At 33.4% G+C, this 15,412-nt stretch overlaps 1 long non-coding RNA gene across 1 annotated transcript; it reads left to right on the plus strand.

Moving 5' to 3' along the window:
- The first annotated feature begins 6,847 nt into the window (after nucleotides 1-6,847).
- Nucleotides 6,848-14,158, plus strand: LOC116540477. The gene is made up of 3 exons (XR_004264458.1): nucleotides 6,848-7,498; nucleotides 10,689-10,758; nucleotides 13,192-14,158. It is a non-coding gene; the product is annotated as an uncharacterized LOC116540477 (long non-coding RNA).
- Nucleotides 14,159-15,412: the final 1,254 nt, after the last annotated feature.

The following is a 15,412-nucleotide window of genomic DNA, read 5'->3' on the forward strand; positions in this document are numbered from 1 at the left end:
ACACTCTCAGGTAGTTGATATTTTAGAACCCACTTCATACAGTTGAAATTTGGGTCTCAAAACAGTTCTCTTAAAGTCTGATGTCAGATTACAAAACTGCCTCTTCCCACAATATTGTACTATCTCCCTTGGAGAACCTGCTAGAGAATCATAGAATCAGAAATATCCTTTTTGTGAACATCTCCCAGCTGCGCCAAGGTTTAAATTTTCTGGGAAGATATTACCATGTGCAGTTTCAACCAAATCTTTTTCAACTTTAACCACAGTTATGCTTCAGTGGCCTACCTTTTTGTCCAATGCCTGCACATCTGCTTTAACACAAAACAATTTGGAAGTTAATAAGAGTAATAACTCTTCTTATTATAGCCTCTGACATCTGAAGATGCTTTCCAATCTTCCATGAATATGTGAAATTCAAAATGTCAGTCTCCAAATTTTCAATATAATCTTAGTTGCAGTGGAACATTTACAGGAGGTAATTTGCCACAGTGGCAAAATATTTTTGTTAAATACTGTTATTTTATAGCAAGATATAACATTAACTGACACACAAGTGTGTCTTTAGAAATGTTATGGTCCTAAAGAAAATGTTTAGAAATAGGTTTCTTCCTTTTTGCTAAATTGCTATCTAACAGGTTTCTTATGCCTGTGAAATGCTAAATAGTTGGAGTAGTATTTACCAAGAATGAAAAAGAAAATAAAGGCAGATGATTTGAGAAGGAGGGGGTAAGGAAAAGATAAGATGTTTTTTCCTGACTCCTTAATTGCTTTTCATTGTTTTTTCGTGTTTCGGTTTTTGTTTTTTACTTTCTCCTATGTGTCAAAGCAGAGTTGTCCAAACATCACCAAATAAGAATGTTATTCTTAAAAAAATTTCAAATATTTCTAGGTATTTTCCTTCAAAATCCTGGTTCAGTAATCTGAAATGAAACCTGGAGAACTAGTAGTTTATTAAGTATGCTAAGTGATTATTACCAAAATGAGAATTGTGAAATATTCGGTAAACCATCCAGGAGCTAGGTAATTTAAAACATTTAATAATTGGTTCTTACTGTAAGGGTAAAGGATTTTGTTAAAATGACTATTTAAATGCGACACTTATTAAAAGGATAGAATTGAGCACTTTAGCACTTTCAATAAATACCTTTTAAGTACGTTTTCTAAAATGGCAAAATTTTTTCATTAATTTGAAGTTAGCATTATAGCCACCAAATAATTTCTGTGTTGGCTTGTTGAAAATCTTCATATCATAAGTTCTAAAAATTATCCTGGGATTTTTAAAACTCCAGAAAAACACTACTAAAAAAATATATAAAAGTATCAATGTCCAAAAAAAATAAAAAATAAATAACTCTTACAAATATGCAACAATAAATATAGACAATCTAACCCAGTAGAAGAAAGCAGGACAGGTTAATAGTTGGATCAATTTCAGAAAAGAGGAAAGTCAAATGACCAATAAAACATGACTAGATGCTGGAGCTCATTAGTAATCAGAGGATATAAATCAAAACCACATGAAGTTCCAAATTTCATTCATTAACTTGACTACTATTAAAATAATAATGCCAAGTGCAGTCACAGATGTAAGGAAGAGTAAGTTTGTTCCATCAATCCACAGAAATACTTGATTTGACAATATTTAGTAAAGTTAGGGTGACTAAAAAACTTCATTGTTAAAACTGAAACAATTTTAGAATAAAAAAGTACTAAAATACATAAAATTATTTCATATTTAATATATTATTTACTCACAAATAGGTTTTACTATATTGATGGGCCTATAAAATAGTTTTCTTCAAACCGTTTTTGAAAATATAATCCTTCAGCCTGGCGCGGTGGCTCACACTTTGTAATCCCAGCCTTTTGGGAGGCTGAGACAGGTGGATCACGAGGTTAGTAGAAACCCTGGGGTTTCAACATCTTGACCAGGCTGTTCATGAACTAAAGACATAGATGTGTGCATAAACTACAGTCTGAGATGACACCACTGCACTCCAGCCTGGGCAACAGAATGAGACTCTGTCTCAAAAAAAAAGAAAAGAAAAGCCTTCAAAAATGTAAAACCAAAATTACTTACCTTGAAGCAAAACAGAAAAATAACTTCTTTATATTTATCATTTGAAAATTAAAATTAGCAAGCAATGGGGAAAGGATTCCCTGTTCAATAAAGCTGGCTAGCCATGTGCAGAAAGCAGAAACTGGACCCCTTCCTGACACCTTACACTAACATTAACTCCAGATGGATTAAAGACTAAAACATAAGACCTAACACCATAAAAACCCTAGAATAAAATCTAGGCAAAACCATTCAGGACATAGGTGTAGGCAAGGACTTCATGACCAAAACACCAAAAGCATTGACAACAAAAGCCAAAATAGACAAATGGGACCTAATCAAACTCCACAGCTTCTGCACAGCAAAAGAAACAGTCATTAGAGTGAATCGGCAACCAACAGAATGGGAGAAAATTTTTGCAGTTTACCCATCTGACAAAGGGCTGATCTCCAGAATTTACAAAGAACTAAAACAGATTTACAAGAAAAAAACTAACAAGCCCATTCAAAATTGGGCAAAGGATATGAACAGACACTTTACAAAAGAAGACATACATGAGTCCAGCAAACATATGAAAAAATGCTCATCATCACTGGTCATCAGAGAAATGCAAATCAAAACTACATTGAGATACCATCATCTCAGGCCAGTTGGAATGGCGATCATTAAAAAATCCGGAGACAACAGATGCTGGAGAGGATGTGGAGAAATAGGAACACTTTTGCACTGTTGGTGGGAGTGTAAATTAGTTCAACCATTGTGGAAGACAGTGTGGCGATTCCTCAAGGACCTAGAAATAGAAATTCCATTTGACCCAGCAATCCCATTACTGGGTATAAATCCAAAGGATTACAAATCGTTCTACTATAAGGACACGTGCACACGAATGTTCATTGCAGCACTGTTTACAATAGCAAAGACCTGGAACCAACCCAAATGCCCATAAGTGATAGATCAGATAAAGAAAAAGTAGCACATATATACACCATGAAATACTGTGCAGCCATAAAAAAGGATGAGTTCATGTCCTTTTCAGGGATATGAATGAAGTGGAAACCATCATTCTCAGCAAACTGACACAAGAACAGAAAACCAAACGCTGCATGTTTGCACTCAAAAGTGGGTGTTGAACAATGAAAACACATGGACACATGGAGGGGAACATCACACATTGGGGCCTGTTGGGAGTTGTGGGGGCTAGGGGAGGGATAGCAGGGAGTGGGGGCATTGGGGAAGGATAACATTAGGAGGAATACCTAATGTAGATGACAGGGGGATGGATGCAGCAAACCAAAATGGCATATGTATACCTATGTAGCCAACTTTCACATTCTGCACGTGTACCCCAGAATTTAAAGTGTAACTATAAAAATAAAATAAAATAAATAAAAAATTTCTTCTGTTGCTAATGGAGCTAACACACTAACAATTATTGATGCATATATTTCATAAATGCAGAAAAAATTAGATTAATTAAAATGCACACAATTTATTTTAAAAACAGTAATTTAAATACAAAGCCATGCTTCTCAGTGTTATATGCTTACTTTATCCAAGTTCACATATTAAATCTGTGAAAATGTCATCTTCAGGCATAGTTTTCTTAAAGTAGCTAAGTATTCACTATTGAAATAACAGCAGTTTTTCCCCCTCAGCTTTCTATCTTCTGGATTTCAGGATATCATTTTTAGCCTTGTGGTCCCAATCCTGGATTGAATTGAAAATTACAACAAACACACTGTACAAGTTTTATGATTGTACAATATATTTATTGGCATTTTTCAATTCATGATTGGATTGAAAGGAAAATTCAGTAAGTTTTAACTAAATATGTACTTGCATATTTTAGGTCATTGCTGCTGAAACAGATTATTTTTTAAAACGTAGTCATTACCAAGCAACTTACAAATAAACAGTTGTAGGTATATGAGAGATGACAAAACCACTGTAGCCAGAGTAATTAACTCCTCTCTGCATCTTCAGGGTCTATTTACAGCACATCATTTACATATATCTAGCCTATTACTTCTTTCATTTTTCCCAAACCCACCATATGATGGTCTGGCAGTTTCATGTTAGTGGACCACATCAGAAAGTATGTCAACTACTTCCTCCATCACCATACAAGATTGGAAAAAGTTAGCCATCCTTAGCCACCACTGATTCAGTGCATGTTGGTTTATTATCAAGTACTCTGCATGCTGTCCTGGAAAGAGAAGCATTATCTATGTTTAGTGTGAAATAGGTCAGGAAGAAAAAGTTAATTTTCAGACTTAACCCCCTATTGAAGTCAATTCTGTTAATATTTCATTTTGCTCACATACTGGTAGAGCCATGACAATAGCTGTAAGTATTAAACAAAATGAACATTTAACAAACCCATTCTGGATTTAATCAATGTAACTTATAATAATGGTTCATTAAAAATGAAAAATACAGGACACGTATTAAGCCAATTAGGACGAATGAACAATAGAAATAAAGTGGTACTCCTGGGAGCAAATAATGATATTTGGTCCCCTCAAAGTGAAACCGTATATACACTGCAGTCCAGCCATTCTTCTAGTATATTCATCTGAAACTCTCACACGTGCACCTGGAGACATAGAGAAAGATTTTTACTGTAGCATTTTGATAAACACATTAAGAACATGATGGAATTCAGTAGACTGAGATCTATGCTATCAATAAGGGTTGCTCACAACAAGAATGTTAAGAGGAAAATCACAAAATAGTATTATTTAGAAATATGTATTTGATAAATTTATGAAAATATAAAGGTAATATCAGGTTCATGATAATGGCACCTCTGGAAATGGAGAAAAGGAAATGATCCTGAGGGGGTGTATCCCAGTTGTAACAAAATGTAGCATAAATAGGACAAGATATGCATTATTAGCTGTTATTTCTAAGTGAGGTTAAATTGGTATTTATTAGGTTGTTTTGTATTTATAACTTTTAAAAATTTTATTCAGAAACAAAATAACTTTATAATGAACAACAGCTACTTTAACTTTGAATCGCTTTGTGAAGTAATTGCTTTTAAATTTCTCTGTCCCCACTGTAATTCCAAGAAATTACAAAAAATAAAAATTACATTTTAGAATTGACATTATTGTAGTGATAAATGATTGAAACATGCTAATAAAATCTATATAAGCTTTATGGAATCAGTGAATAGTCTCCTGTCTTTTAAACTATAAAAGATGGGAATAAATACCTTTATGCAAATTAACTAGACTAGACTTTAGTTGCACTAATTAAGAGAGCTACAGCTTAGTCAATCAAATGATAATAGACGAGTTATAATTAATGTGAAAATTCTACTTTATTAAATTACCTTTGAAATAACATCTCGAGTTTTCTATTTTGAGAAACATCACTTTACTAATATATAGAAAAAAGATTGTGCAGATTAGTATGATTTCAATAGAACACATTTCATCTTCAAATCTGATAAGAACATTGCAATCCATAAAACACTGTAAGAGAAAACTGTGAATCAGACTAGACACAGATTTCAAAGAGCTGATGAAGTTGAAAATCACTTATGCCTCACTCTCGTGTTACCATGATAATGCTTAGCACTTCCGTAGTGTTTCCTAGCTTCAAAGAGCCTACAAACTTTAACCAATTAATCCCTACATGGCCCAGTGAGATAATGATAAGAAGCCCCTTGAAGAGAGCATCTAACTATATTATTCACATTTACTTGTATATAGAATTCAGCATATACACCATATTGTCTTTTCCTATCTTCCTGTTTCAATCTTCAGAGAAATTATATTCATATGTGAATATATGATGCATAGCAATCTATTGTGAATAAAATTATGTACACTGCACTCTGTCTGCGACTAAAAGCTAACAGAGAAAGATATATGTATAGTCAACACATAAAAAACATCTGGTACATTCTGCTGTATTTTCATTTCTTAGTCATTTACACCTTATTCTCAGGTATTTCAGAGAAGATTTGTTAGATTCGAATAGGCTAAACCTTTTCAATAAGGATATACAATTATCTTTTTAACTTTATAATTTTTTATTTATTCTGAAAGCATATTAAAACAAAGTTTATAATTATGCTGAATGTAAGAGAATATCATATGTGAAATCTTCACCAAATGAAAGAATATTTACCTACTGTATTAAGAATTCTCTCTAGCAGAATTCCTTTCTCTCTGCAGGTGGCTGGCTACAGGGGTCTACCAAAACAAATCTATTTCTGCAGTAAAGGCTAACACTGGGTCACTCAAGAAAGAATACTTTTAGTCTGAAAAGCACAGTACATATTTTCCCCGAATAGGGTAAATTATTACCCAGTTTTACTGTTCAACTAAAAATCCAATTAAAATTAATCATTTTCTTTTTTATAACAAAGAAAATCTGGTTAGTTTCTAGTTACTTGTCCAATATCTAATCTCTATAACTACCTAAAACTACATAGACAGACTCATAGACATACACACACACAAAAGAAACAGTACAATTGAAAGACCATACAACGTGTACGTGTCCTATTTTAAAAAATGCTCTAGTTTACCATTTGCATTAAAGTTATAGTTATAATTCAACCAATGACATATTTTACAGGAGTCCCTAGGGCATCACTGGAGAAAGTATGTACAATGCAAGAAACATTTTCCTATACATACATTTTGTTTGTAACTACATTTATGCTGTATAGTTAAAATGGTTAACTTTGTTGTCAAAGACTGATACTGGCTAAAGTTTATTTTTTTTAATATATATATTTTATTTTTCCAGAATGTTTTGAAATATCCTTCATATATTTAATTTCATGTGGGTATAGACAGCCAAAGAAAATGGAGAATACTATTTATTCTCATAAGGCTATTATCTCCTGAGTGTCAAATTTGTCATGAAAGGAGAAATGCAGCTACTACTCCTACTTTCAAACAGGACTTTCAACAATAGATTCTAAATATGAAAATATCTGTATACTCAAAGCCACTGTTCTGCAGAAAACACTATTACAGCCTGAGATTGAGCCCTAATGATTGGCCTTGGGATCTTTGAGACTTTGGTCAAACTAATTTGTAAGCTATTGCTAAGAATTATTGACTCTTTAGTCAAACACTCTGTCCTGGAAAATCTAACCTAGTGGACCATTTGATTATGATATGGTTAAAAAAAAAAAAAAAAAATCTGGAATGAAGATGGCCAGAACTGTAGGATTTCAAGGAAAAGTACTCTGTATAACAGTATCAAAGTTTGTCTGAATTATGACCATTTACCATTTCCTCATTATGGTAATTATGCCACATTATGAGGCATTTCTACACATCACGTCTTGTTTTGAAAATCTTTATTTTTAAATGTGGATTTATCTCTGCAAATTTATATATTTTTAGGGCCATTTGTATAAATTTTGCAACATTTAATGGGATCTCATACATGCAGATCTTATACAAGGTAGTAGTGAGACAGATATTGAAGATGGTTTAGCCTGGATGAAAACGGATATTCTTTCTTCTCTCTGAGTCTCTAATTTCTGATAAGAAAAACTACAAAATGATTACAAATATGGGTTAAAAATGACTTAATATTTTGCGTCCAATTTGTTGTTTTCTATCCTATGAATGCTTTTATGCTATATCTAAGACTTAAAATGTTTTAAACATTAGATCTTGGTCTTTAGGACACCATGTGGGGGGACCTATGCAGTTGCTGCCTGTAAGATCTCACCTAAAGAAAGAAATGAATAACATGCAGCTGAGCAGTCAGTGGTCCAGTGCCAGGATTTTAGCTGAGACATGTATAAGCCTTTCAAAAATTCTCAGAAGTATTTGGGGGAAATGAAACTGGTTTACCAAATCTCTTAAAAATAATTAAGCAAAAGAACATCCTAGACTACAGTTTACTGAGCAGAAAAGTAAGAAAGGCACATTTGAATTTGAGACAGGAAAAATACACCATGATTGCAGGAGAATAGAAAATCCTAGGCAACAGTTTCACATGACTAGCTAAAGCCCTCTGTTCAAATAGCTGCATAAACCAGACACAATTGATAAAACTCCAGAAACCAGGGTGAGGGCCAAGTTGGCTAAGACCAACTGGACCCAACATGGTGCTGGATTTGAGCTATGTTTCACCTAGGACCTCATTATATATTCATTAACATACTGAATTACACATCCACCAACACCATGACAGTCTGAGAACATTCATATTTGGTATAAAAATGGATGGCACCACAGTTCTGAGAAATCTCTACCATTTCCCAAAAATCTTTATGAATATTCCACACCTTGGTTAAAGAAACTCGTAAAGGTAGCAGCCCCAAATTCCCTCGTGCGACTCTCTTGATTAGGCACACACTACCCTTTCTTGAGTGTGCACTTTCACTTTGCAATGAATCTCTACTTTCACTATTTTCTGACTCATCCTTCTCACTGTGGTGTCAAGAGCTTGGATACTGGCTGGGGTTGAAGTCCCACCAAGTTTGGGGACCTCCCCTCACCCACCAGTATCAAGTTCAGTCAGAGTTTCTGTTTTTTGTGTAAATTTATCCTCCAATATTCCAAATCAAAGCTACATTATAAAGCATGTCTGAAATGGGTTAACTAAAAACCACTCAATCTGCAGTTATTTTCCATCATGAATGAAAAGGAAGAACTCATGATATCTAACCTTAAATTGTAAGGCTATTTTAATTTTTATAAAACGTTCTTAGCTTGGAGAAAACAAATGTTAACTGTGTTCTCTTTTGGGGTTAAGACCTTCTTAGAATTTTTACTTTGCCTCATGACATGGCCACCATGTTAATGATAAACACTGGGCAAAGCTAACAAGAGAAGTTTACACCAGGAATTCTCTGCTTCAAACAAAAGCTGTTTTGAACTAGGACTTTGAAAATAGTACCTTCAAACATAAGGAGCTGAACAATAACATTAAAAAATAACAAGACCTTGGCAAAATTAATGTTATCAAAGTACATTACATTTTCACTGAAATATAAAAAGGGTAGTAGGAACTTCTCACTTCAGTAATATCCAAGGAATCTTAATTATATTTTTATACTTGTCAAGATGTGTCTTGGGCACCAATTGCAGCTTTTAAAGTCCTTTTATTAACCTTATTATTTATTTTTTCGTACTTACAAGTTGGATCAAACAAAGCCCCAGATAACCTCAATTACCTCTCTGACACTGTGTTATTTCCCTTGTACAGAAAGACAAAAGCTAAATGCTGTAAGTTAACAAATTAATAATAGTACATGGATAAATGACCATATAATATTTTGATTCTCCATTTGTACAATCTTTTTCTTCAATATTTGTGTTTTACCTTGAATATTGACATTAAACTCTTGAAAGTTATATTTTTTTAAACTAAGATATCAATTATAATTTTTCCCCTTCTATTTATAAAAAATTTTAAGGCTTTCCCTGTTTTTTAAAAGTTCAATATATAATTACCCTAGTAAATAGAAGTTTTATTTGTTCAAGCATACATTTGCTGCCCATTTTGTCTTATTTTTTGAGCTTGCGGCACCTCACTTTACAGGCAAGTACACTTGGCACTCTCAGTTTATTCTCTTGAATAAACAGGCATTCAGTGACTTCATAATTCTGTTGGAAAGAGACCTCAGAACTAAGTTCTTTCATTCTATTTTTAAGTAAGTCATGAGCAATTCAAATATGACTAAAGATGATTCAAAAATAACTGAAATTGTTCATAATTCATTTTTTCTGGAGATAACAGCCTTTAAAATCTTACCTAAAACTTCTCTTGATGATGATATCATTAATAAAGATTATTATGAAAGTTTCTTAGAGTTGAGAAGGGTTTCTAATTACATACAAATAATGACAATATAAAGATTGAAAAAGATGATAATGGAAGAAACCTTAACTATTAGATTAGTGAAATACACACAGTAACTTTTCATTCAAATTGTATACATTTTAAAAAAGGAACAACTTCTAATGTACATTTTTTGATCTTTCTCTGCAATTATGCTAACAAGTATCATGCTGAGAAAGGATTAGGCCTGATGGACAATCAAAGACAATGCTTCCTTCCTGGTAAAAAGGTGAGAAAAGACGTAGATAACTGAGCTGCAGTTATTAGGCATAGCAGCAGGTGGTCCATCTGACCAGTTACAGAGCAAGATCCAAGTTTGCTAAAGCAGAGAAACTGCCTAGTCACTATTGCTAGTTCCCTGATGTCATCATATATGTAACACCTCTGACTTGGAGGGTGAAAACCATGTTGTACACATCTCCCTGTCCAATTTAGTGTTCATCCTTCAGCTGGGCAGCCATGACACCTGACCAGGTAAAAACTCTTAGTAAGGTGAAGCATTTGGCGCAGCAGCAGGACATGGGCACCTGCAAAGTCTGAAGGAACAGAATACATACCTAAGGAGAAGAATCAGAAACAACCTACTGTTGTGTAGTCAAAAGAGGGAGAGAGGGAGAGAGGGATAACAAGATTTTAAAGACAAACTTAAATTGTGTTTTATTACATCCTCCTTAATTGTTCTTATAGAAGCCAATATAGCAAAATAGTGGAAAAGAGAAAATAAAATATGCTGTTAACTTTTGATAATATTGCCATTAATGATTGTGATATATTTTCATGCACTTTTATATTTCAGTTAGTGTTTTATGCAATGTTATCATCTGAAAATATTTTTCCTAATATCAAAGTCTGAAACCTAAAATCAGGTAGGATTGATTTTCTCTTTACTGCTAATTGTTGATATTATATGTCAAAATTTGATTCCACCATTTTTGAAATATTAAAGTAGCATAATAGGTGTACAGTTAGCTTATCCCTCATACATTATATAAACTTCTGATATTAACATGAGGAAACTACAGGTCTCCAAATGAACTAATCATATAATACTAAGTAAACATGCCTGTGTCTAAAGATTATGAGGTTAGGTTACATTCCAAAAGGAGAACGTGGAATAAAAACATGGTGTCTTAGAAATGGGCGTCTAATACAATCATTTTTAATGTACCTCCCAGAGATTGCTTAAAGGCAAAGGTGACCACAAGGCCAGTGGTAGATGGTTACAAGCCGTCTTTCCCAACATCTGTGTAAATAGATTCAAAGAACCAAAGGCTGCAGTTTCAAAAATTAAACTACAAAAGGCTATATCTATAACTGTACACAAAATCGCTTTGTCTACCCCTTCTTCTTACCCCCTACTACTTCTGGTGCAATTAAAGAAAAAGAATGTCTGAAGACCACCAAGAAGTAAAAGGGCAGAAGGAGGACATGGGAATAATTATTTTCAAGGGTGCCTTGAAACTGTAGTTAGTCCTTCTTTCTGTACTCTGTAGAATATCTCTGCATATAAATCAGGTTGATGTGTTCAGATCACATTTGTTCGTAAAACGTGCAATTTTTATTGACATGAATTCTACATTTCTACTTTTCTGTTGTTTTAATTTGGAATTGTATAGTTAAATATGATGTAAAGGAAGGGTATGCTATATTGCTGATATTTGTGAGCATTAACACAAAAATTGTGGGTGCTTCCAATCTCAGGAAAAGATACAAATAAGCTTTTTAGTAATAGGTTATTTCATTAACCTATTACTCTAAAACGCACCTGTACAATAAACCTACATTTAGGAACCTAAACCTTCCTAAATTCCTTAAGGAAAAGGAATGCAGATTTGGATTAAAATAGAAAAACTGCAAGAGGAGTGGGAAGATGATGGAGATGGTAGTGTATTTCAGCTTCTGAATATGTGTCAACTTTTATTAAAATCTCTGTGCCAGATACACAACATACAATTAAACCCCTTCACGATAAAGATGAAAAATTAAGACAGAATTCTGAGGACATGTGGCCCAGTAAGAAAACTATATTTATCTTACTCAAAAATCATTTTTCTTCCCTACAAACCCTACTGTATTTCTTCTGAAAGTATTGATTCACAGGTAAGAAATTTGCTGACATCTGAAACATTTTAAGTCAATAAAAAGTTTAAAATATAACTCCCCTAAGTAACTAGCAGGCTATGTTCTTCCTGATTAGAAAAGCTGTGAAATTCGCTGTGCCTTCTTTTGTTTACTAACTGATCAGAGCTCAATCTATTCTCTACCAGTATATTACCACAGTGAATGGCACATTTACTTGTGCATTTCATCGTCTTTAATTTCTTTCTCGGTAGCTTTTTTATATATCACCATTTTTTGAAGCAACCAAGAAAATTTTTACAATCAGATAGAAAAGAAGAAAAAATGCTGCATAATCTATTACATCTCTATAATCTGAGACTATATTTTCACATTCCCATTTTATATTTCATTACTTTTTCTTTTGTTTATTTAATGGAATGGTAAAATACAACCATTTTCAAAATTGTCAGCTTGTTTTTCAAATTTAACATGATGCCTATAGACCTAGATGTAAAACATCAGTCCCTGGAACTGACAGGCATAACCCTCCATATCCTACTTCTCTCTGGCTTCTCTTCCGTTGTGTTTTAAAAAGGAGAAAACACAACTTTTTTTTGTTTGTTTTTAACCGCCCTTCCTTTGCCATTGCTTGAGATGGTCCTGTAAAGAACCTAATGCCCCTCCCTACTTATTAGAGATTGAAGTGAACATAGCTGATGGGTTGAGAGAATGGCCTTTTAAAAGGGCAGCTCAATAGTGGCATAAAAACTAGAAAACTTGGCTACATTCAAAAAATTTCATAAAAATTGTGAATATGCGTGACAAACCTACCACGGTTTTTTCTACGCTCTCTCTTCTGAGACCCACATCGAATTCATAAATAACAATAAATATGAAACAAAAAGAAAAAAGTATACACTGCTAATGACAAATAACTTCTATGTCATAAGAGAGATAAAGACACCTACATGGCAGAGGAGCAGCTAAAGCCACAGCCTTCAGAATGTCTGAAGGGAATTCAGACAAGAAGGACTCTGCAACATCCCCAAGAGACTCTAGACTAGAAAACAGAAGTTTTGCCTAAAAGCAGAAATAAGGTATAGGTCTGTATAACATATGCATTGAACTATTGAGCCCTCCACCCTCTCTCTTACTCTGATATTAGAACGTCTGCCATTGGATGAGTGTCCTCTCCACCTTCTATTAAGGCACATAGAATAGTTCTATTATTTTATCAGGTTTCTACCTGTGTCCAAGAAGAGCAAGACATTTGAAGAAAGTTTCCAACATGCCAGTGTGAAACTACAATCAATACACAGAAAATTTCTGTCCTCGTGGAGCATATATTTCAGAAGAATCAGAAGTAACTGCCTAATGTTTTCAAGTCATTGATGTAGGAAGAGAACTAGGAGAAAGAAACAGTGATGGAGGAGGAAAATCTATGGATTATCATGTATGATATATATTTATTTTTCTGAGTAATACATGTAAGTAACTTTAAAATAAAATTCTACAGAAGAATTAAAGTTTGAATGCAGCTGTCTCCTCCATCACTCTTTCAAAATGCAAGGGCTCAAAAATCAATGAAATAAACAGACAAAAAACTGTGTTGTTTTGTTTCTGTTTCATTGATTATGATAGATTGCTTCTGGTTTTAGTGACAAAGATTTTGCTACTGTTTCTTTGGTTTTGGCAAACCCAAAGCTACAGAAATTAATCTGCATTGGATGAATGGTGAAAGTAATCTTATATTACTATTATCATGCCTGAAGATATTTAATAGGCTTATTTTAAATCTGTATTCCATCTGTTCTGTAACTCAGTGACAGATTAGGTAGATTGTTCAGTTCGATGTAGTTCTTTTGAGGAGGTTTTCTTATGCAAGTGTTTAGTTATTTTTAACCCTTATCTCATTTTCTCTTGGGGTGTCAGCCACTCTCCTTGCAGTATGGGATAAAGGTCTAGGGGTAGGTCTCAGTGTTGATTTTATCTATTTGAAGCTACTCTACCAGGCAACAACGATGAGCAGAGCTGTACATTTAACTCATTATGGTGAAACAGCATTAGTATCAGACCTCACACCTAGGTAAAAATCTATACCCTAAAGGATTCGGAGGAGTGATTATAGAAGTTGATCAGTCAATTCATCTTCAAATAAATTGTTTACCCATTTAGGATCTGAAAGTAACTCAAGGATTCCAGCACTGGTATCTTCTTGATTTCTCCTGCAATTCTGCTCGTCAGGTTTCAGTCACATATCTAGATAAAAACATCCTTTATTCTTTCTGGGAGTTTTACAAAAGGACTATTTTGTGATGATGGTTGTTAGCTCCTGGAATCCTTACTTACGTTTCATATTTGGAGTTTCACTAGAATTGATTTTGGAAAACAAGCTGCCAGCCTTGGCTAATTTTCTATCTTCTTATTGACCAGAAATCACACTTTTGCATAAACATCGAGTTTAATAATTTGTCCTGGTTCCTTTTTGTAATATTACAATCATGCAGAACATAATGATCTGGCAAAGAGTAAATGGTGAATTTTAGAAATTCAGTATTGACCAACAATTTAGATGCTTTGTGGAAAGGCTTCTCAGGGATAAATGGGGAATTGGTCACAACACTGAAAATCTCAGAGAATGTGTGACTATTCCAACAGATGATGGAAGTTACATATATCACTCATTTTATTTCTGATGAGAATATCTTCTCCTTTAATGTTATCACCTCAGAATTTAAAATTAAGGAGAACAACCATCGAACCCCCTCCCCGCTGTGTTATAATGTGAATTTAGAACTTTAAAATGATGATTATTAAGCTTCCTGAATACTAAATTTTAAACCAAGAGTAAACCTAAAGTTAACTTAAGAAGTAACATTATTATTCCAACAAAATTGCCAATTTAATCTCAGTCTTCTACCTTCTGGAGAAATATCATGTTTTATCTCCTTGCTTATTACAAAAATAGATCAGGTGATTTATGCAACATGTGTAACTTTTCAAATAAATTAACTCTATAAAATTATATCTCTTTCCCCTGCAGATTGTGACAAATGTTCTGAGCACTGTAAGTAGGCTGAATAAACATTTACTTTCACAGATGTGTAAATATATATTTGCTTCATTTAATTCTGGGAGTATGAAAAATACTCCCAGTATTTTTAAGTTATTGGATAAATAACTTAATATTTATTAAGTTACATTTAATCCAACAAAGGTGTTCAGTGTTTGAAAAACTGTACTTAAAATAGACTTATCATGTTAATATAGCCTATTAAAATAGAAGTTATTTGTAAAAATTTTGTCTGCAGACTTTTAGATGGCACTATTGACCAATATATTTTATTTGCAGAAATTAGATTATGAGTTAGTAACAGTAGAAACTTTCACTGGAATTTAATAGTTAAATTTTTAAGTTACCTCCACAATGCAAGGTAAGTTTTAAAATCTTGTTTAAAT

The sequence above is a fragment of the Sapajus apella genome, unplaced genomic scaffold, assembly GCF_009761245.1.
Source record: "Sapajus apella isolate SASKATOON/1434 unplaced genomic scaffold, GSC_monkey_1.0 scaffold4, whole genome shotgun sequence".
NCBI lineage: Eukaryota > Metazoa > Chordata > Mammalia > Primates > Cebidae > Sapajus > Sapajus apella.